This window comes from Mandrillus leucophaeus, unplaced genomic scaffold, assembly GCF_000951045.1.
Source record: "Mandrillus leucophaeus isolate KB7577 unplaced genomic scaffold, Mleu.le_1.0 Scaffold317, whole genome shotgun sequence".
Taxonomy (NCBI): Eukaryota; Metazoa; Chordata; class Mammalia; order Primates; family Cercopithecidae; genus Mandrillus; species Mandrillus leucophaeus.
This window is the reverse complement of record NW_012103332.1, coordinates 2,943,509-2,966,714: the sequence shown is the minus strand read 5'-3', so window position 1 is coordinate 2,966,714 and position 23,206 is coordinate 2,943,509. Positions and strand designations below refer to the sequence as shown.

At 43.5% G+C, this 23,206-nt stretch overlaps 1 protein-coding gene across 3 annotated transcripts in view; it reads left to right on the top strand.

Annotated features, from left to right (window-relative positions):
- Positions 1-4,563: 4,563 nt before the first annotated feature.
- Positions 4,564-23,206, top strand: part of HS3ST1 (heparan sulfate (glucosamine) 3-O-sulfotransferase 1) — a 32,787-nt gene continuing 14,144 nt past the window's right edge. Inside the window, exon 1 of one of the 3 annotated variants that reach the window (XM_011987822.1) lies at positions 4,564-5,487. The gene's annotated coding sequence lies outside the window, so the exon portion shown is untranslated. Of the gene's footprint in view, positions 5,488-5,590; positions 5,724-23,206 lie in introns of those variants that run through there. The other 2 variants (XM_011987823.1, XM_011987825.1) reach the window with 2 other exon arrangements.

The window sequence follows — 23,206 nt, the reverse complement described above, 5'->3', positions numbered from 1 at the left end:
AGTGTTCCAAAGTCTATGGAAAGAGAACTGTACTATTGTCTAAGAGACTTCTTGTGGCATTAGTGCTATTTCAATCTAGAATTAAAACAAGGCTTTGAAAGGAAAAGCCAGCACCAGTGGTTTTCAGGGACCATACGGACATACTCTAAAGGAGTTCAGTGGGAACTCCAAGACAGAAGGCAGCTGCTAGAAACAGCATGTGCTGACTGAAGCTGAGAGTTCAGAGTAGGAGGTAAGGGTCTGAGAGTCACAGTTCAAATGCTCCTTGGACCTTCCTATTACAAACAGAACTGGGAACTCATGAGAATGATTAGACTGAATTGTAATTTTTCTGTTCATGCACATCTGTGAGCTCCTAAGTAAGGGATTGAATTCATTCTTCTTCATAAATCTCTACCCATGTACCTAGCACAGAGGCTGCTGTTTGGGAGGTACCTAATACATATTGATTCAACTGAACTGATGGGCCTGCCAGGAAAGAAAACTTTTTTTTCTTCCTGAAGAGTGTGAGGTTCCCAGTATCTTTGAATAAGGCCTAAAAGAGCAAATCATCAAGATCTACTCATCAAAAGATCAGGCAGCTTTGGTCCCAAAACCTAAAATCAAAGAGAGTACCACAATTTGCCATTGCCCTGAAGGTATTCCAGCACTCAGCAGGCGCTGGTAATTTGAACAAGGGGACCCCTTCAAGCCTGCAATACTGCAATTTTTGTAGCACTGATATGTGTAATTTTGACCACAGTTTAACACAGGATAACAAATAAAAGCAGTATTTTATTTGTCTATAGTTGTTTATCTAACACAATAGACTATAAGCTTTTTTCTGAAATTGTATTTACTGTGATACTTTACCTAAATTAACTAAGCCAGTATCATCTGCACAGGGCCAAAGTCTGCAGTATCATCTGCACAGGGCCAAAGTCTCCATTAGAAGTCTTAGGCACATTGCCCAGAGCTTATGGTGCCTTGAATGCTTCCCAAAAATGATTTAATTTCTTTTAAAAATCAGAAAAATATAAACTTTTAGGTTAAAGAAGATATTTAAATAAAGAAGAAAATATATTCACCTGTATGCTAACGCAGTCATAAAATATAATTTTAACTTGGCAAGGCAGGGAGCAGGATTCATAAAGGAAAACATCATAAAAGTCGTAACTGGACCTTGTAACCACATCTGCCAAGATGTGTCAAAGTTGGTGTTATAAAGTAGATAATCTTGAAAATCCTGTTTTTGGGGGAAAGAAGTCAGTCCATTTGTCACAGATGGATGGATTGTTGTTACATACACAAAGACAAAATTGGGCGTTGGGATGGGGTGGTGGGGGAGGCAGGAGATGGGTGAGTTGAGTTGGAAGGAACAACGATCCTCCGTGTTTTATGATTGTGACCCGCATTTCCTCTCTCACTAACAGACTGCTGTAGCTAATTAGCAAATCAAAAGAAACAGAAACAATTCTAGACCTCAGCACAATCAAATTAGTGGAGTTATTTGAGGATATCATTTTCACACAGTGCAATCATGCTCTCTTTGTTTTGGTCAAACGAGTGAAAATTATCTTTCAAACCCGACGCCCTTCCCTCTACCCAACTGGCTCTGTGGATAGTGGCATTTCCTATCTGCTCTCATAAGTTTTACAGATGATCTTTTTCTATTAAGACAGGAATGTACAATGTACAATTAAACAATACCCAACAAGCTTCCCTTTTAAAAATACATTTGACTTTTAAGGTGATTCAGCAGTAAGAGCCATTAGTACATCATCTAAATCAGGACTTGGAAAGTTTATTAAAATTGGATTTTTAACCTGATCCCAATTTCCTTTGCAGATAAAGAGTCCCACTGGAGTCTTTAATATTCATGCTATTAACCTGAAAGATTCAAACAACCACGATGGGAAGAGAGGCTATACAGGGCTGCCCACTAGACTAAGGTTACAAATAAAATCCCATTGAGTCTGGGCAGGTAGACTACTGTGGATTCTGGGCATCTTCAAAAGGAGCAAATTCTCTCTTTTTCTCCTCTCCGCTTTACCTGACTTCCCCCTCTCCTATTACATATTTTGGGGGAAAGAGAAAAACTACCAAAATAGCAAACATAAGCACACTACTCAATTACATAGAGCACTGGACTAGGAGTCTAGTTTTTACTGGAAGGGTGGTTTCCTCCTCTAGTGCTCTAATGAACTCCCTCAATTATAAAACAGGGAAGTCTGGGCTAATAATCTCTAAGATTGGTTGAGAAGATGCACTTTGGAGTCAGGTGAGAACTATTCAAATATCAATCCTACCACTTATTAGTATGTCACCTTGAATGCGTCACTAAACTCTTCTAAAGCTCTGTTTCCCCATTTATAAAATGAACAAAAGGTGCAGCTCATATGATTCATTTTGCATCGTACCTGGCACTGGAAGCCTTAGATACACGTTAGCTGGTATTATTACTGATCACTGCCCAAACGCATAGGTCAGTTGCTTTTGTTTCTATTTCATGCCTTTTCACTCCTTGAGCCTTTATCTTCTTCAGAACAATTTGCAACTGTGTTAACTGATGCCTGTGAGTTTCTGTAAAGATAGGCTATGAGTGCTAGCCTTGTTTTTCCTTGACATAAGATTTTTATGCTCCCTTAGGGCAATAGAGATGTCTTAATTTTTCATCTCTCCCTTGGTAACTGGCATAGTGTTATACACATACCAGGTGCTCAATAAAGACTTGGAGATCTTAAAATATCAGCAGTACAGAGATCTTCCACGAAAACCCTCTCATTTTCCAGTTGTTGGCACAGAGAACAAGAGTCTTGGGCCACACATCTATGACTGACAGCCACTTCGCCAGTCCACTACCACCGTGTCTTCCAGGAGCCTCTATTCTTATGCCTCTGGCTTTGAAAGAGAAACATGTTTGACTCAAACCCTGACTCCTCGAGGGAAGTTCCATTTACAAACTTTGTTTTTTTTTGAGAGCATAGTATATTTCAGATACCATACAGGATTCATCATTAAATCATGATACCAGAGCTCAAAGCATTTATAATCTATCAGGGAAGACAGATCCCTAAATAGATGTTTCAATAATGTGCTTGTGTTGTTACAGGAGAGCTAAGCTCTGGTACTATATGCACTTCTGGATGGGAAACCTAACTCATGACCAGAAGACTTCAGGAAGAGCTATTTAGGAGCAGTGGCAAATGCCTGGACTCACACATAAAGCTAAGTAAGAACAAAATAGCCAGTTGATATTTTTATTTATCTGAATGTAAGAACATTGATTATTGAACAATGAACAATTGCTCAGATTTTAAAAGAAATGAGGAAAAGTAAAATGCTAGTCCTCAAATTCCTGTCACTTCACACATGTGCCCTGCAATCATTTCCTGCAAATGGAAACTTCTAACAAAAACTCTGGGCTGGAAACCTGGGGTTCCAGTTTCTTTCAAAGTCTTGTGGTAGGGAACTAAGTAGGTCAGTAACCTGCGTTTGGCTTCCAGGGTGCAAACAGAATCATTGCTAACCCCCTTTGTGTCTCACAATGGGTAATGAAATTCATACTATGGCACCAAAGCACTTTGAACTCTTTAGAAAAAGTAATCATATCAACTTAGAGCATCAAAACTGCCCCGTATTTTGAAGGACTCATGATCTGCACTGTGCTTGGCTGCTGGTGGAAGCTTAAAGACACCAGTAATTGGCAGAGCTTTATCTTAGACTTCCATTTGACCCTCACAACCTCACACATGATTTTACACAGCTTCCTGTAATGGGGGAGAAAAGCACTTCTTTTAAATCTAATGTTAGTTGAAATGCTAAGGCTTTCAAAGTGGGGCTTTAAAGTCACTTTTTAGACAGTGTTTTTTTTTTTTTTTTTTACTTAAAATAGACATGCCAACATTATTCTGACTGAAAGAAGTAGACAAGGTCATTCAACTCCTAAAAGCTTATTTTCCAAAAGCACAGTTAGGTCTCAGCTTTCGGGGTGCTTCCGGCTTTATCAAAAAGACAGAAAATACTGGTCACTGTGTTTCTTTCTCAAAGTGCCGAGGGTAATCTGTGTATGAGATAAGGGGCCAATTTCCTATAGGAACCTTCTCTTAGATGGGAGAATATTTTTAAATTAAACAATGTTGGTGTAATATATTTAAAGGTAAATCACAAATTCTAAGTCTTCCAAATATTTATTTACTAATATGTAAGACATGGAAACTATAGAAATTTCATTTAAAGGAAGTTACTTTGATGAAATTTGCTTTTTGGGGTGTATGATTGCTGTTCGCCCTTGAGGGCAATTTGCTTTGGCTCAGGTAAGCAGGCAAGCCCGTTTTTCCAAGGCGATTCCAACTCCACGCCCCTCAAAACCTTAAATCCTAAATTGAGTTATTGGGTGCAGGTCGGTTCTCCCACAGAACCTCCCAGCTTCCGGAACAGAGGGGCGGGGCAGAAAGACTCTGCTTTTTATTTCAGAGCTGACGTTTGCAATCCTAGTGCACTAGCAAAAAAAAAAAAAGAAAAAAAGAAAAAAAGAAAAGAAAAGAAAAGAAAAAAAAAAGAAAAAAGCTGAATTTTCCGCGCTCTTCTGGCAAATTGGCGTCCACTCTCTGACGCGAAACCAAAGGAGGAGTATTCAATGGCGACAGGGCGCTCTTTGAAGCCGGCTCCTCGCGGGGATTCCGGCCCAGGCTGCCGCCGCGGTCCCAGTCCGGCTGCAGAGCGAATTGGAGAGGATGGAATCTCCTGCTTCCCGCGGGGCGGAAGGAGAGCCAGGGCCTAAGGTGGGTCACCTGCCGGGAAGGGAACACTGGTGGTGCAGACGCACGTGGGAGGAGCACAGGTCCCGGGTACAAGTGCCGAGCTGGCGACTTGGGGAAGAGGTAGGCTCGGGCTCAGACCAAGCAGGCGTGAGGGAGTAGACCGGACGTCCCAGGTTTGCAGTGACGGCGGAATCACCCACCCAGCCGCCTCACCTTTCTGGAGCGCTGGTCCTCTCCCTTGGACTGAAACCCGAGGGGCCGCCGCACCGGGTGGGTGGGACCGACTACTCCAGGACCCGCTGTTGGAGCTGCGTGCCAGGCGGGGCTGTGAGGAGCAGCTGAGCACAGAGCGGTGCACCAGGCACCTAGCGGGCCGGACTAGGGTTGGCACCCAAGCCGGCCGGACAGCAGTGGGCGCTCGCGATCCTCCTCTGCCCAACGCGCTCTCCCTCCGGGCCCGGCCTCCTCCGTCCCCTCCTTCTGCTCCTGCTCCTCCTCCTGCTCCTCCCCTCCTCGGGATTGAGCACCAAAACGCCCGCCTGCAAGGTCCTAGGCGCGCTGGCAGCCAAGAGTCGCCGCCACCACCACCGGGTCTCAGTGGGTGCCTGCGCCTTTTCCCCGCCCGCCTGCCCCGGGCCGTTCAGAAACTTGCTCCACCCGCCGCGGGTGCTCCGCAGTACTGCCCATGGCCCAGCCCAGGAGCCTATTTAGGGCGCCGGACGGGCTGGACAGAGGCGCGGCTCAGGTGAGTGCGGCGCGCGCGGGGTGGGAGAGTGGCAGGACGCAGGTGTGGGGGGCTCCGAGGCGCCTTAGTCTGGCGTTCTGGACTTCGGGCAAGTGCAGAACCCAAGAAGAATCGGGGCTGGAGCAGGTGGAGTGGATGCAGAGGGAAGCAGGAAGAAGAGGCTGGGGATTTTCCCATCCTCCTCACCTCTTACCCTAGCACCTCTGCTCTGGAAGTCCCGAGGGACCGGTTGATCTGTAAGGACAGGGATCCGAATTTCTGACTCTTACTGGGTTGGGTGTTTTTCCCCCCAGCAGAGTCGGGAGGTTCGCTCCTGCCAGCTGCTTGGCGACCGCAGCTTCAACATAGGACCCTGTGGGCCAGCGAGAGCGCAGCACTCAACGGAACCTGGGTACCACCTGGGGCCAGAAACTGGGGCGATGACACAGCCCGCAAAAGTAACTCGGTCGAGGGAGCCTTTGAGGGTAGAGAAGCCTTGGTCGGGTTTGCCTTTGCATTTGGCTGGAGATAGGCATCCCCAAGGGAGAAATTGAGGCGACAGCCCTGACAATAAGTAAACCTGCCATCCCCAATGCTAATTACGTGAGGGTCTTTTTTTTTCTTGTTACTTTATACTGATATTTTTTTCCCCTCGTGGGTTTCTATTTCCGGGCCCTTGGGCAGCGGATGGAGGTGAGGGATGACGGGGCGCGAACCTGCGGTTGGAGAGCCTAGCCCCCGGATCCCAAGAAGGGTTTTATTCGCGGAACTTGACCTCGCCAGGTGCGCTCTACCAGCCAGGGGGCGGACCGCGCGCTGCTCCTCCTTCTGGCCCCAGCCCGTCCCGGGAAGCGGAGGACAGACCCAGAATGTAGGCGGATGATGGGAAGAAGCAGCTAGAGCCAAAGCCGGGTGCCGGCGCGGGATGGGGTGTGCTGGACTCTTGCAGTTATTTGCCGGCGCTATAGGGCTTCCATCTCTTTCCCTCCCCCGGGAGCCAGCGATTCATCGCACACTCAGGGTGCTCTCTTGGGCCGGGGGTTGCATCCTTCTCTCTTCCTCCTCCTTTGCAGAGCCAGTGGTACCCTTGCCTCGCCTTGCGCGAGTCTCGCTCCTCCCTTCCCCACAACGTTATCGTGAGCTATTTTTATCTACAACTTATGCCAAGATGCTTTTGGGGGGATTCTAGGGAGGCCACTCCAAATCCACTGTGTTTGCGCTGCGCTCCGAGAAGCAGTGTCTTGCTAGCATGGAGCAGCCTCAAGGAGTGGCGGAGAGAGGAGTCGAGAACGGAGGAACCAGTCCGCCCTCTTCTCCTCCCTCAGCCCTAGCCCCGGAGGGAAACCCCGCCACCACCAGCTCGGCTGCGCCTTCCGCCACTAGCCCAGGAAGAGGGTCCCCAGACGAGTCCCCACGCTCTCGCTCTCAGGCACTGGGTGCTCGGGGACTGCTGAGGCAGCAGCCTGGCACAGGCAGGATCCTTCATTTCCACCCGTGCGTTCTCGCTTTGCAGGCAAATCTCATTTTATGTTGTTGAAATGCTTCCACCCAAGGGTTAATTCCAGGAATTCCATCTTAAAAAAAAAAAAAAAAAAAGGAGGGAGAAATAACCCAACTTCTTCTGCCGACCTGCATTTCTAAAGCAAAGCGCATCCTTTGGCGTTCGAATTTTTTTCTTGCTTTCTGCATTCCTGGTAATTTTGGGTAACACTGGGTGCAATTAGAATAAGACTTACCTACTAAAATTCCAAGAAACGCGCGCTTGGCTGCAAATCCCTGCCTTACCCTTCCCTTTGTATATCCAGCGCTTAGATTTTCCCCCACAGGATTGCAGAAATAACATATTGAAATGGACCATTGTGTTACATAAGGTTTTCTCCAGCGTTAAGCGGAGAAAGAACAGCTTCTAAAAGAGTCTCTCCAGGTTTTTGGTTAGCCCGTCTAACTCTTTCAGCTGAGTTTGACAGGGATGGACAACTTCATGACTAAGCACTCTTAAGTGAAAGTGGTTAATTACAACAGCAGCATAGATGAAGATTCCTTAGTGAGGCTTATTAAGCTGTGCTTCTAGACTGTGGATCCTCTGTGAAGCCACAGGGTATACAATGCTCTGTAGTTTTAAGATGGGAGATTTTTGTTCTGAGAAGCTGGTGAGAAAGTGGCACCTTGAGATGGCATCAGAAAAAGCAAAGGGTTCTTTACTTTCCTGTCATTATGTCTAGGATGCAGCCTCAAGTCCTTCTAGGGTTCCCCCAAAAGTTGGAGCATGTACTTTTCTTATTAAAATAAGAAATTATTTTACTGGAAAAATCCGGGGGGCGGTGTCTCTGAAGGGAAAAGTCACATGGAAGCTTTTCTTGCCTTGAATTGAAACTTGATGTTGACTAGGAAGGGGCTGGAAAGATGGCCTGGGTGGTATAAATGGTTTCATCCGTGCACAGTGCCTTTCCAGACCATGGCATCTACCCATGATGGCATATCCCCACCGTGGTTGCTAAATCGTGTCTGTCTATGGGGGCTAAGGTTTGGAGGAAGGCACGGTAAGATGTATTGGGTGTCCTGATGAAATTGAGCCTGTCCCCTGGGTCAGTGCTCAGGCACCAGGTTTCGGGGCCTGCTTCTAAACCTGGGTCCCTGTGTTAGAGACAGTTGTTGTAGGAGGAGTGGTAACATTTTAGCAGCTTCCAGGGAAATGCAGTAACTTTCCAGCTAGTGTTGGAAAAAATCAGGGCTAGTCCTCATTTTTTCCCTCAACCTGGCTACTTGACCTGGTGCTTTCAATTGAGGCTGCTCTTTTCTTATGGCAGAAGGCAAGAGAGTGCTAGCTGGATTTAAAGTTAACTTCTTAGCCCATGACCTTGGGCAATAATTTCTCCCTCCCTGAGCCTAAGTTTCTTCCTCTGCAAAATAGTGATGAAAAGATTATTATAAGAAAGTGAGAAAATGTATACGAAATGCATCTTGCCGATTATAGGACACTTGTGCAATTGTAAAGGGTAAAAAATAAAAAAAAAAAGTTTTATCGTAGATCTATTTTAATGTTCATTTTAATTGTAGTTTGCATATGTCTGAGTAAATTACATATGCTAAACATTAAGTGGGAGAGGTTTCATATAATTGGCCAGTCTCTTCTTGTGGTCACCCCATCTGAATGCTACAAGCAGCGGGCCTCACTGCTTCTCAGAATGATTCCTTTCTTGTTTACAGGATCACAGTCAATTTTTAGAGTTTTTTTCCTTTTAACATAATACGTGTTACATGTCTTAAGAAAATCTATTTGAAGAGAAGGCCCTGATGTTAATCAATCAAAAAAAGGAGAAAAGTCACAAATGGGCAGTGACTCCATTGGGGAAAAGTAAAACATGACCAGTGTCACGAGATGACCCGGGCCCCCCTCGTCTAAATCTTTCATCAGTATAATGCACTGACTCCCCATCGCATTTTAGGTGTTGTTCCAAACTGTCTCCAGAACCTAACTCAGTGCCTGCCTGGCACTTAGACTTTCAATAAGTATGTTTGGAATAATTGAATGAATGATTGGACTGAATCTTCACAGCAACCCTGGAGAGCAGATGGCGTCATTTCTATTTTAAGGATTTGGAATCTGCCGATCGGAAAACTTAATTAATTTTCTAAAGGTACAAAGGATTCCAGACTAGAATTCAGGCCTGTCTGTTCTTATTCCACTCTGCAGTCGTGCCTGTAGTGCCCTCTCTCTTCAGACTCACTTAAAATCCTTCTAAGCAGTGGGAACCAAACATCCTATTGAGGAAACACAAGCTTTTTTTGGTGGGAGATGGGCCTCTTTCTCCTTGTCCATATCTCCCAGCCCTGAACTAGGGCTTAGTTGAATGATCCCACCTGGGGCCTGGAATCTTGAAAGACTAGCTAAAGGACACAGGGACACTGGAGTGTTTGTTTACCACCTTGCGTCATGGATCAAGTGGCATCGGCAGCGGTAGGCATGTCCCAAGCTGTGGTCCCAGAGGTGCCTTTTCTGCAACACCATCTTGACGTGCCCCTGGTGCCCAGGTTCCTTTCATTCCTTATCATTTTCCAATCCTGGCTTTTCAGCTTCTCGGCACTTCCTAGAGGCAACCCACAGTCTTCAAGTGAATTCCCTTTCTCCCTGACTTAGCCAGAATTGCAACCTGCTGATGTACAGCTTCTCCCCATTCATCTTCAGGCCTGTCTCCAGCATGAAGCATCCTTACCTTCCTTTACCCTTGGGGAATGAAGTCTATAGCTTTTTCGGATTGTTAGAATAATATCTACTGGGCCGTAGTTTGTCAATAGTTATGTGCTACTACAAGAGGTCTAGAAAAATGAATACATTATTCTTCCAAGCGATAGCCTGAACATAACAGAAATAGATCCCAGTGGGCATCTTTCTTTTTCTCTAATACATGCTTTTTGGTAGTTTTCCAGCAGGGGTCGCAAACTCTAATGCCTTCAGCCAGGCAAGTAACAGCTTGAGTGGAACAGGACTTGGGCCCTGTGCCTGAGTAAGTGGGGGTTGTAGTCCAGATCCAGCACAGGGGTTGCAGGCGGGACTTCAGGTCTGCTCTTGCCAGATCTGGTTATGTTTTTTTTCTTTTTTCCAAGATAGACTGTCAATTCACAGTTTTATGTGAAATCTACTCACTTTCAAGTGCCAGCAGCTAATTCAATATTCCTCAATAACACCATGTGGGCCAAACCAAACATTTCTGTGTGTAAGCCTTATATCTGTCACACAGGCCTCCAATGTATGGCCTCCCAGTTTCCAGGGACATAAGGGAAATTTGGAATATGAAATTCAGGAGAGTATGTTATTCAGAATATCGAGGCAAGAGTGTAGGGGCATGGAGTGCAGACGGTGCTCTGGTTAGTTACTGTTTACATTTACAGAGTGAACCTCTGTTCGGGATGTTCCTTCTTCCTATCTCTGTGACCGGTTACAGCAATCGCATTTACTCCTTTAACACATGTTTATTGAGTTCCAGCCATGTACCGCGTATTGTTCTGCCCACTGGTGACACAGTAAGGAACAAAACAGATGGAAGTCCTAGCCCTTGTGCTTATCTTCCAGCGGAGGAGACAGACAAAAAGCAAGACAGATAAGCAGAATCTCTCCTAGTTAGATAATGATGTGCTAAGGATTAAAAAATAAATAAAAACTCGGGGAAAGTGATAGGAAATATCAGGATACTGGGGAGGAAACTTAGGCTGTTAGCCAGGGAGCTTGCAGTTCAGTCTCTGGCTCAACATAACCCAAAGTTAAGTTTCATTATCCAACATAAATATTTTCTATGTGGGAGTCTGATTGTCTCCTGGGACTATCATCTGGTGCGTAGTTTTGGATATTAGGCTATATTCTCAATTTTAATAAAATTGGCTATTGAGCACGTTTATTATCTGCCATGTACCTGGCATTGCATTACGTATTAGAGTACATTGATGAACAAAACCAATCAAGGAGTACTCTGCAATGAAATTACAGAACGGCATGAAATACATTAAACATGATCTCAAATGATTAGGCAACTAAAGTGATTGAGGACTGTGGTAAGGATGCCTTAACTGTTGAGTTTTCATACTCAGAACTCTGGCGTTCAGCAACTTTTTTTTTTTTTTTTTTTTTTGACGGCATCTCACTCTTGTCGCCTAGGCTAGAGCGCAGTGGCGTGATCCCAGCTCACTGCAACCTCTGCCTCCTGGGTTCAAGGGATTCTCTTCCCTCAGCCTCCCAAGCACCTTTTTAATTGATCTTTTATTTTGTTCCAGGAACAGTTTACGTCTGTGCTTATTAACTTACTTTAGGCCTGCTCCCATCGTCCATGGAAATTTTTTTGAGGCTTCCATTTCTTTATCTGGCAATGATATTTTTATTATAAAATTTCATTTTACATTATGAAAAGTATTTAGTTTTTAAAATGTGTTCCAAGTGTAAAGTGTGTCTGTGCCCTTTGAGACTCTGGTACACCTTCTCCCAAATCTGCCCCCACCTTTGCTATTGATTGCTGTTCACAAGGCAGTTGTGCAGGAGATTAAAAAAAAGTTCTTGTCATTGATGAATCTGCCGTTGAGTATGGGAGTCGGATAGATAACCGAGTCTCTGCCTGTCTCGTGAGATGGACCATCTCACGAATATTTCCCTTTCATCACCCTATTTCTTTCTTTCATAGCAATAATTTCTTCAGTAACGTAATTGGGTAGCAAGTATGTTTATCTGGAGTCACCTTGTTACTTGATTAGCTTATTTGCTTACTTTCTCACACTCTCCCATCAGAACATGTGCTCCAGGACAGCAGGGGCCTGGAAGTATATGTTTGCTCCAGTTCCTAGAACAGTATATTGCTCAGAAAAGAAGAAACAGGCAGCATTTCTGTCTGGGGGAGTTAGGAAACGCTTCATGGTGGAAGAAACATTTAAGAAACGAGAGAGACATGGTGAGAACAGCCAAAGAAGAATGATAAAACACAGTCAAAATTGCATAGCCCTCAAGCCTTTGTTGAAAACTCATTTGTCTATTTTAGGGATTCCCAATACGGTCAGTCCAGCTGAATAACTGGCGTATTAATACAAGCCCTTTGCTGAATAGATCCTGGTCTGCTTGTGCAAAAGCACTCTGGCATGAAAAGAATGTGGTAGATAATTCCTTACTTTCACATAATGTGACAATACCCACCGTCTACTTTATCTCTCGTACCCAGTCCTGCGAGGGCCACAGGGGAGCTCTTACCATCTTCATTTGCTATTGAAGGAAACTGAGGTCCAGAAATGAAGAAACTTTTCTTAGAGATGCCGAGAGTAAAGGGGGCAGACTCGATCCAGGGACAAGATTCTCTACCTGCTGTGAGCAGTTGGCTCAAGGTGGAGATGTGTTAAATCCCTGGAGAACTGAGTAGCCCACATTTTCTATAAGCAAAGAAATACATTTAGATGTGAAATATTCACATCTCCTTTCATCCCTCAAGAACTTCTATTTCAGCATTTTAGGTCTTGTCGAATTTCCCCTAGAATTCCTGCAGATGAAGTACTTGTACACCCTGCAGTAGGTTGTTTTATGTAAATGTCTTCATCTTTGGTTTAGGAGGGTAAATCAAAGTTCTGTATCAGCAGTTAAAATACAGGGAGAGAAAGGTGATTTCAGATGCAGCTGAAATGAAAAGACACGCTTGCCTAGCTGTGCTCCGGAAAACACATACTTGTGTGGCAGGGAATGAGAGTGGGCTGGGAGCCTCCTCTGGAAAACTGGCTTGCACTTTACTTGAATTACTTCTAAAACCAGATCTTTCCCAGTGTCCTGGGTAGGAAGGAGGGGGAGGGTGTTGGTTACAGATTTCTGAGATTAGATTTTGCAGCTATTTTTGTGGCTGAAAGAGCATGACTTTGGAAGTCATTTATATTTGAATTTCTGGCCTTGTTCTTACTGGTTGTGTCACTCCGAGTAATAGGCAATTTTTCTGGGCCTCAGTTTTTTTCCATACTCTCATGAGGATTGAGGGAGATGGCCAATATGTAGTGCCTAGCACAATGCTCAATGGGTTTTGTCTTGTGTAGATTTGCCAGATTTAGCAAATACAAATACGGAACACCTAATTCAATTTGAATTTAAGACAGACAACAAATAATGTTTTAGTATAGTATGTCTCAGATACTAAAAAGTAAGAAATGTGTCATGTTTATCTAAAATTTCAATTTAACTGGACATCCTGTATTTTATTAGCATCCCTATTCTCGTAGTAGAAGTTCTGAAAGATTCTTTTCTGAAAGTTCTTGTGCCATAGGAAGATAAAGAAAGCAGTGTAGTCTTCAAGGTGAAATGACTTGTCCAGGGAGTACGGTCCAAGGCAAAAGAGAAGGGCTGTTTTCCTTGGTGAGCTAAGCAACAGAACAATCAAACCAAAGCAAGCTTATTTCTTTGCTTAAAAGGGTCAAAAGAAGTGTAGACCAAAACAGAACTCTGGGCATTGAAGAAGTGAGCCCGATTCTTGCCTATGTCACCAAAGCACAAGCCAGATTATTCTCAACACCCTTCAAGAAGAAGGTATTTCAACCCTGTGAGGCCACCAGGGTAGTGTTCATTCCGCTAAGATAGAACCTGATTAAATACTAACATTGCTCCAAGCTCGTTACTGTAGGGCTGGAATCAGGAAGACTAGCCTCACACAGGGTTCCACAGAGTACACTGAAGGGATCCTTTGTGCTTTGAAAACGCACACCTGAAATTGCTCCTGCAATAAAAGCTAATAAAACTGTTAGAGAGCTTTTCAGACTTGCTCCCCACAAATAGATGAACACAGATTATAAATTGAGTCTGAGATCTCTCCTGACTCCATGCTGTTCTGAGGAGGGCTGTGAAAATGTTGCATTTCCGTTTCAGGCGATAGTCTAATGCGGAACTAAATTAACAAGAGTTTTGTTGCATGTGGACTTTCCAAAGCAGAGTTTCATGCTTTCTTCAATAGTGAGGTATTGCTTTATGCCAAAATAACGGGTTCCCCTTGCATGTAATATCAGTGACTCCTCGTTTAACCTGAACTTCTTACTAGCAGGGTGTTTACGTGAAATATGGGCCAGAAAGAAGGTAGAACAGCATTGTGATTAGTGTGAAGGCTTTACCAGCCAGAGAGATCTGGTTAGAATCTGCTATGCTCCTTTGCAGCCATGCCGTAAGAGGCGAGCTACTTTACAGCTCAACGTCTCAGTCTCCCCCTCTGCAAAATAGGCTTAATTAAAATTATAGCACAGATTTTATTTCATGTGCATTAAATTAATAAGTTATGTCATGCACTTATACAATGTCTGGTTCACAGTCAGAATTTGTTTTTTTAAAGATGCCATTAATGATGAGGGAAAGCAAGGAAGGCCTCTGGATTGCAAACTCAATGTTCTATCACAAAGACCACAGACTAATCTGTTTTTTCAAATTATATTTTTAATGGGTTAAACGTGCCCCTACCATATATGTTTTCTTACTAGAAGGCCCCTACTTTTTCTTTTTTAAAAATTTTATTGTATTTTATTTTACTTTAAGTTCCAGGATACAAGTGCAGAACATGTAGGTTTGTTACACAGGTAAATGTGTGCCATGGTGTTTTGCTTCACCCATCAACCCGTCATCTAGGTTTCAAGCCCTGCATGCATTAGCTATTTGTCCTAATGCTCTTCCCCCTTCTCCCGCACCCCCAACTGGCCCCAGTGTGTGTTGTTCCCCTCCCTATGTCCATGTGTTCTCATTGTTCAACTCCCACTTACGAGTGAGAACATGCGGCGTCACAAACTAAATTTTATGCGTCATATTCATGGGAGAGCGTCTCAGTCTTTTGCCCTTTGTTTCTTTAGTCTTAATTTATATCATGCAAGTAAGCACTGTTATTCATTTTCTAGGCCAACAAATGAGATGCAGCAATGTAGCAAAATATGGAAGGAACAGTGAGAGGAAGATGCAGAAAAAGTACAGGGAGAGGAAGAGAAGTGGGGAGATAAGATGAGATGGACGGAGGGTGAGAGAAAGGAAGAGATACAAGACAAGAGAACAGAAAAATCATGAAAAGCAGAAAGAAGGATTTGAAGAGCATAGAAGTCCAGTGACGTTTTGTGACAGGGTGGTCTTCAGCAGCCCCTGAGTAAACCGCAGTGCAGCCAGACCACTGAGAGTGGCACAGGCCACTCCCTCTCCCTGCCTCAGCAGAGCTTCTCAGAACCCCAACACAATGCCTCATGACCTTGAGGGAAAGACATAGAAACTGTCGGGTTCCAACTAGAAAGCATATGGAGCATGATAGGAAAGGGAGCCATGCACCTTCTCCCCAGTCTGTTTCTGTGACAGCCGAACATCACAGATGAAAACTGAAGACAAGGAACCTGAGTGCCATCTTGTGGAGGGACAAGCCATGGTGCCCCTGTGGGTCCTCTCACTGTGTGTGGGTTTGGTTTGGTTTTAATGGTTTGCATGGTGTATCCTGGCCTTCCTCCTGTCCCTAAGCCCCACCTCCTGCTCCGTGGGAACTGAGTCTTTCTGGGGTGATGAGTACATTGATGCCAGTCATTCTGTGATGCAGGATCATTCTTGGGGCCAGAGCTCCATTCGCAGTTTGAAATTCATGGTGGCTCTGGGCACAAGAGACTTTTCCCTGATCCAAAAGGGAGTGTAGTATTTGAAGCATTTGACGATGGGGAAATGACTTGGCATCATTGAACTTTGGTCACCTTATCTGTCAAATGGAATTATATTTCCTTATGGACTTTTGTTGTGGGAACCACATTTTATGATGTATGCAAAGCACCCATGAGAGAGCTTGATATGTAGTTAAGTGTCTATAATGTGGCACTTAATAGTAATGATTATTTTTCTTGCTGGTAAGCCTGATTTTGATTGAAAAGCAGATTACAAATGTCATCATAGATCTAGCTGCTTATTGCCTTCCAGTCCACCGCTGCCTTCTGGCCGATCCTCCCCTCCAGGTGGCTAAAGTGCCACAGTGTCCCAAAGCAGCCGATCTCATCACTGTGCTCTAAAGTAGGAGGAGAGCAAGGTGCAGGGGGGCTGCGAGGAGGGGGGCTCTCTTTTAATCGCAGAGGAAAATCTTTCTCAAATGACAGAATATTTTCCCCTTGTGTCCCCTTGGCCAAAAGCTAGGTCACAGGCTCATAGGTAAAATAATTACAGCATAGGAAACTGAGGCAGGAAGACATTTGAAGCAATGAAAAAGGAAAATGAATCGACTATGGTAACTCTGAATTGATCCTTCTTGCCTTCGGGCAACAATTACACTTCTGTTCCTATATTACAATTGGAGACTGATCCTGCTTAGCTTCATCACTTCTCTTTTACTGCAGTCTTCAGCTAAAACACAAATCTTATATCTTTCTGGCTTCTGTTTTGTTTTTCCTTCCCAGCTCTGTCATTTTTACAGCCATTTGCAATCTGCAATATTTCTCTATGTTAATCTCTCTTGCTAACCCGAGAAATCTTTGTAAAACACAAATGTAATCAGGTTATTGCCCAGTCCTGTAATTCAGAAAGTTCCATGGATTTCCATTATTCATAATATTAACGTTTAACTGCAGGACTTTTAGATGCAAGAAGAGGTCAAGTCTCAGCCACATCGCTTCATCACAATATCACCTTGGGCGGGTGAATAATCTCTCTAAACTTCAGGTATTCTTCCATGATTTTTAATTATGAATTTTTCATACACTCATTTATTAACATTTAATTTGTTCTAATAGATAAAATTGTGGGAGGATGGGGACTTTGTCTAGAGCTCCCCACTCCAAAAATCTGTCTCTAATCTGGACCAGTGCCTGGTAGACAGTGGTCACCCAGGAAATAATTGTGGAGTGAAAAACCGTGCAACCTAATGCCCTCCATTTCGTAGAATAGCCAGGATTAAATACGATAATGCATTTACTTATTATTTTCATTATAATGCATTTGATTAACTTGGAATGTTTAATACACATAGTGGGTGCTTGAAAGCTAGCTCTCCTTTTAGTTTTTTTTTTTCTTTTAGTAATAAAAGTGTTGCTAAAATTCAAGTTCTGCAGGATGGCTCTCACATTCTAATTTATTAAGCCTCATCATTAGCCACTCTCTGTTCTGTACACATACCTCATCATCTGACCTCAGGACCCCCCTTTGTTCCCAGATAAATCAGGAATGTGAGCATTCACACCCCTGCACATACTGTTTCCTATGCCTGGAACTTCTGTACCTTCTCTCTTTTCTTATCAGGTTCAGACTGTATCATTCTTCACAGGCTGTCTAGCTCTGTCCCAATACGCTGCTCCCTCTCCATGGTAAATCACTGCCTGTGTGCCTTTTGCCTTGGATCGCTCTCTTCCAGGTACTTGATGGAACGTGCTTTCCTTCCTATTTGGAGTTCAACAGGGCCACGCAAAAGCGAGGGGAACTCTTATGTGGTCACCTGGCCTGAAGCTTTTAAGAGCCAGCCCATGCTTTGTGCCTGATCTCCTCCCCACCGACCTGGTGACTGGCACTACGCCAGAGAGTACCTGCTCTGTCTTTCTGCCTCTCTGAGAGACAGAGTGGTGTCCTGTCACCAACCCTCGTGGGACAAACAGCAAAGGGAGGAGGGACAGAGATGTAGGTGCTGATCTCAGGCTAACCTGACATACCCTGAAGGAGGCACCACCTCTCCAGTCCTAGAGCTCTCCGACTTGCGCAGGTGGCATTGTTGTCATTGCTTATTGACTTGGCTGCATCCCTCAGGAGACAGCTCCCAGACAGCAGGACAGAACCCCGGTCATGCCCCTTCATGCCCCTTCACACCTCTTGTCCAGAGTATAAGTCTTCGATCCCTGAGTGAAATATGGATTTATGTATGGAAGTACGTGGTGAGAGGGGATGAAAGGAGGGGTCTTTGGTCATGGTTGTTAGGAAGTGAAAGTACCATTATGATAAACAGAATTATCAGTCTTTGAGGGGAGGCGGATCTTTTCGCTCAGATTGCCTGAGTTCAGATTGGCAGCTGTCTTTTGTCATCTCATGAAGGGTTTAAAGTGACCTGAAAAAATGTCACCTGGGTAAGGTCAATGCTACCTGCACTCTGCCCTTCCCTGGACTGTCTCATAGGAGTTCGTATGTGCATCAGCCCTTCCCCAACCAGGAAAGCACCTGTTCTAGGAACGTTTTACACTCTCAGTCCTACTGGAGCAGCCTGCTCCTGCTGGCTTCTCAGCCCCAGACAAGTCTCCTTAGCTGCACATATTTCCGCAGAAACACTCTCTCTGCAGTGTCATCGGGTCATTTGGTGACACAGACCACCAGGCCCTATTCATTTAGCCAAACCCATGTGTTTGGTTTAAGATTGACATCACCTGCTACTTTTTCTTACTTTAATTCTTAACGTTCTCTGCTAAAGGCAGCACAAAGGCTAATTACCTTATAATAGTTGTCCTTTAGAAACACTAGATTAAGAGCCACTTTATGCTTTTTATTCTGCTTTTCCTTTGTCATCTGTCTCTGCATAGCTATCAATAGAGCAGCATTTTTGTGCTTTCACTGGAGAATGTTTCTTTCTTACTCATCAATTTTCAGAATGTTGTTTCTTTCTTTACTTATGACAATTATTTAAGCAGACAAAAATAGCTGTCGTTAAACTTAAATTATTACTGATGTTTTTCTTTCACTTTTCTCTTCAAGTTAGTATCATTGAGCTATTATTGATTGAGTGAATACTATTGAGCAATTATTTACTGTGAGTCTATCACATGTCAGGTGGGCTAAAATGTTTTTTCTATAATATTTTACTTAATTCCACCTAAGAAAACAGGCAAGACAGGGAAATTAGGCCCAGAGTGAAAAATAGCTTCTTCAAGGGCATGTAACTAACCCAGAATGTAAACCCAAGATAATTTAAACATGATTGCTTTGATCTTTCTGCCCCATCCATTTATTTCTCTATTTCCCTGTTTATATACTTTAGCATGGACATTAGTTCAAAGCGTTGAACTTTGTTTTTCTCCTCACCAGACCCCTGAGCTTTCCTCAGGTGCCTTCTCCATGAAGCATATTCCAAATTTCCTTGTCCCAACCTCCTTAACGTTGATGAAATAGTGTCTGTTCCACAGTTTCCTTCATCTCCTTGGAATGGTAGTGTTTGCTTACATATCCATCTTTCCCCCTTACACAGTGGGTTCCCTGGGATGGGACCTAATTTTCTTCCTGTATTTCTGGGCTTGGTTACCTATGACCCAAGCAAATAACATCTAACCCTCGGGAGTGTCTGAATTTGCTGATCTTACATTGTGGGAGTGAAGAAAGGGGATAATAATTGTAGAAAGAAATCCTGGATCCTAACTTAGTGACTCACAGTATTAAAATTCTCTCTCTCTATGAATCTAAGCATGGGAAGAAAAACTGTGAAAAACCAATCCAGAAATTTCAACACAATTTCCAAGGCTTTATTTAACATGAACTACTGTTCTTTGGCCAAGCCTACTCATCTTCCTTGGCATGTTGGACACTAATCAATCTGTTGGTTTAGATTTGATATCAATCTGCAATACAAAGCCAGGCCTGAGTGTTCACACTAGCTAGTGGGGGAAGTAAATATGGTTGTTAAAGCATAAAAGCAATGGGACTGATTTGACCAAGGCAGCCGCAATCAGTTTTATTCTTTAGACGCCTCTGAAAACTCATCTTTATGGTAGCATGCTATGGGCTAGAACATTTCAGGACCTCTAGGCATTGCTTCCTTCGTTAATGTACTGATGACCTTGAGAAGATTGTGAGAAGCAGGAAGTCTTGAAAACTTAGTTCATCATTGGAACAATCACACACACATGTATATGTGTACACACACACACACACAGAGACACAGCAATTATATGCCACAGGCCCCTCCTGAAAGGAGATGGAACCAGGACTTGATAAGTGAACCTTGCTGAGGTCCCGTCAAATGTAATGAACATGACAGAATAAAGATCTACATAGCCAAGGCTCTCTTGCCTGCAGTTATACAGATCTGCAAGTGCCTGACTGCAGAAGCTAAGCATGGTCAGGCCTGGTTAGTACTTGGGGTGGGAGACTGCTCAGGAAGATGCATTGTTTTATGCTTTAAAAAAAAAGAAAGGAAAGAAGCCTATCTCATGCAGCCTCCTGCTTGTCCTTCATTTCTCCTCCCAATATCTTTGCTTTTCCTTCTTTCTCATTAAGAGTTAGAGGAAGAAATGCAGTTATTAACAGATGATAACTCATGTTCACATGGTTTTTGTTTTTATTTTGAAACACAAAGCAATCTATTTCTAATTGTAGCTCTGCTATCATTCTTCTTATCTCATAACACATGAATAAGACCAAAATGGTTTTCATGTAGATCTCTCAGTCCGTTGTCTATGAGTCTCTGTGTTCTTCCCACAAGCATCCTGTCCTTAGCCCTCTCACAGCCCTAACCCTAATGTGATCGTGGCTGTTTGTGTTTTGTTTTGTACCTTCTCTCTCTATTGTTCCGTCTCCACACCCTATACCCTGCATGGTCCCAAGCTGTTTGAGGGAAGAGACGGGGTGGGTGTCAACTGTGTCTCTAATTTCTTAGCGCCTGATGCACCGTACACTTATTTAGGCCTTGACTCTGAATTGTGGATACTCTCACACCCTGATACTTTACAAAGTTTGCTTCTCCATTTGCTAAGGAAGAGGCTGAGTGTCATACGTGGCACAAACCAGGAAACTAGACCCCTGTGGCAGCTTTCAGTCCTCGGCTCTTGTCCTAAGCAATTCTACTCACTCCCAATCGTCCATACCTCATTTAAGCCAGCAGAAGCCTTACAGTCAACTGCCTTCCTCCAGCCTAAAAGGTGATTAAGCTGCATGTTTGGTGTGGGGATAAGGGAAATCTTATCCCACCACATGCCCCAGGTTGAAAGGATTCTCTTCTAATGGTTATTGTCACTGATAAACTTTTTATAGAATACTTATCTTAGTTAATTAGGGCTACTATGACCAAGCACCATAGGCTGGATGGCTTATGAACAACAGAAACAGACTTCTCACAGTACTGCAGGCCGGAAGTCTGAGGCCAGGATGCCAGCATGCTTGGGTTCTGGTGAGAGCCCTCTTCTGGGTTGCAGCCCCTGCTGAATTCTCCTTGTATCCCCACATGGCAGAAAGAAAATGAGCCAGATTTCTGGCCTCTTCTAAGGGCGCTAATCCCATTCATGAAGTCTTCACCCTCATGACCTAATTACCTCCCAAGGGCCTCACCAATACCATCATGATGGGGATTTGATTTTAACATATTAATTCTTAAGGACACAGACATTCAGTCCATAGGAGTACAATGCTTTCTTATTTGCCTTGTTTCATTCTAGTAATGGTTAAGCATTCTTCATAGATTATTTCTCAGTCTAACTGATCCACCTCTCAATCAGGTCCTAGGTTCAATGAATATTCATTGAATGAGTGCTAAGTATGATCTGAGTAGAATCAGAGCAGCAAGTGCAGGTCGAGAGGACCTACCCAAGGAAACAGCCTCTTTTCCACTGAAGGCTGTATTCTTCCCCCTCCCCATCAAAAAGACCTCAGCAGCTTAGAAGTTTGATATATGGTGCTACCTTTAACCTATAAAATGTTAGACTGATGCCCACACTGGTGACAAAACTCTGTGGTTAGCTTTTAACAACAATCACTGTGGCTAGGAATTTTGGATTCCATAGCTCTTGGAAAATCCTCTTGAAATTTTGGATTCCAAGAGAGCTAAGCTCTCTTGGGGTGATCAACCCATATGTTTCTCAGTCCTCTAAAGCATTCATGTTTTAGATAGATCTTACATGATCTTAGAATTTACGACTCAATCATTTTACTCTGTAAATAAGTCTTAGAGTATCCCTGTGTCTTGCTCACCGTCACATGGAAGTCAAGACAGAACCAGGGACTAGACCCCAGCTCCTATTTCCCAGTTCAGCACCCTATTTACCCTGGTGCTTTGGCCCTTTCAAGCAAAGAAGACTTCATGGATATGCATATTATGTGTCTGAATTATTGGTGACCTGAATTGAAGCTTTATCAGTTATTGGGATATGGAAGTCTGACAGTGACAAAAACTGAAATTTGGTGGGAGTTTTCTACGCCAGCCCTGCTCTTTAACAGTTTACACAGTCACATCTCCTTTGATCCCCATGACAATCCCACGAGGTTGGTGCTGTTACTATCCCCACATTTCAGATGAGAAGATGCACATAGAGGTCACATGGCTTGCTCTTGGTCATATGGAGTCAGTATGGGTGCAGCCAGGACTCAAACCCAGGCCCTTAATCACCAGCCTCCCCACTCTGAACTCCTGTGATTCATCCTGATGATTCCTGAACTTCTCCTTCTGGCATTACTTTATTTAAGTAATCATAAATAACATTTTAAAAGTATAAAATGTAAATCATTTTGCATCCACATTCAGAAAGAATGAATGACCAGGCCACTGATGGTTTAACTTGACATACACTGTTGCATTTAATCTGAAGATAGTGTAATTATAATAAGAGATAACAAGAAATTACAGAGAGGGCTGTGTGGAGTGCACGATCTAGGTGTTGTTTCTCTGGATAGATTACATGGCGTTTAAATAGTTCAAGATTAGCAAGATGAAAAAACAAGCGTCTTCTGTTTAAAGTAAAGCTTGAGTCAGAAGCAAATGAGATACTAATTTATTTGTAGAACCTGAAGCATCAGTATAATGAAATATTCAACTTGAATGACACTTTAAAAAAATTTCAAGCAAGGGACAAATGGAAATCACAGTGGTGTGTATAGGTAGGTGGGCCAGAGGAAATAACCATGTACTATTGCTTTATTCAGTGCTATCATATGAACTGCAACAGTGTTTTCAGAAAAGGAAAAATGTGGTCAATATAAAATCAAAACCCACTAGGGAATACTACTTGTATTATTTCTATGCCAGTTTTCCCTTTGAGCTCTTTCAGGCATAGATGCCACTTTGTCATTGCTCTACCCCTGGTGTTTTTCATGGTGCCTGACAATACGAAGCACTCTCTTAAATGTTTGTTTTTAAATGATCATGATAAACCAAGACCACACGTATCTAAAAAGAAAGATAATAAAAAGCTCCTGGGCCAAAACTGAACAAAAGTTTCCAAGTTACGCCATTAACTTTTCTCAAGTCAGAGCCTGTACATAGTGAAGTGACATTGCTGAGATTTAAGTTCAGGACTGTATGCTTCGTCCTAATGCCAGGGCTATTTTTCCTCTCCTTTTTTTTATTTTTTATTTTTT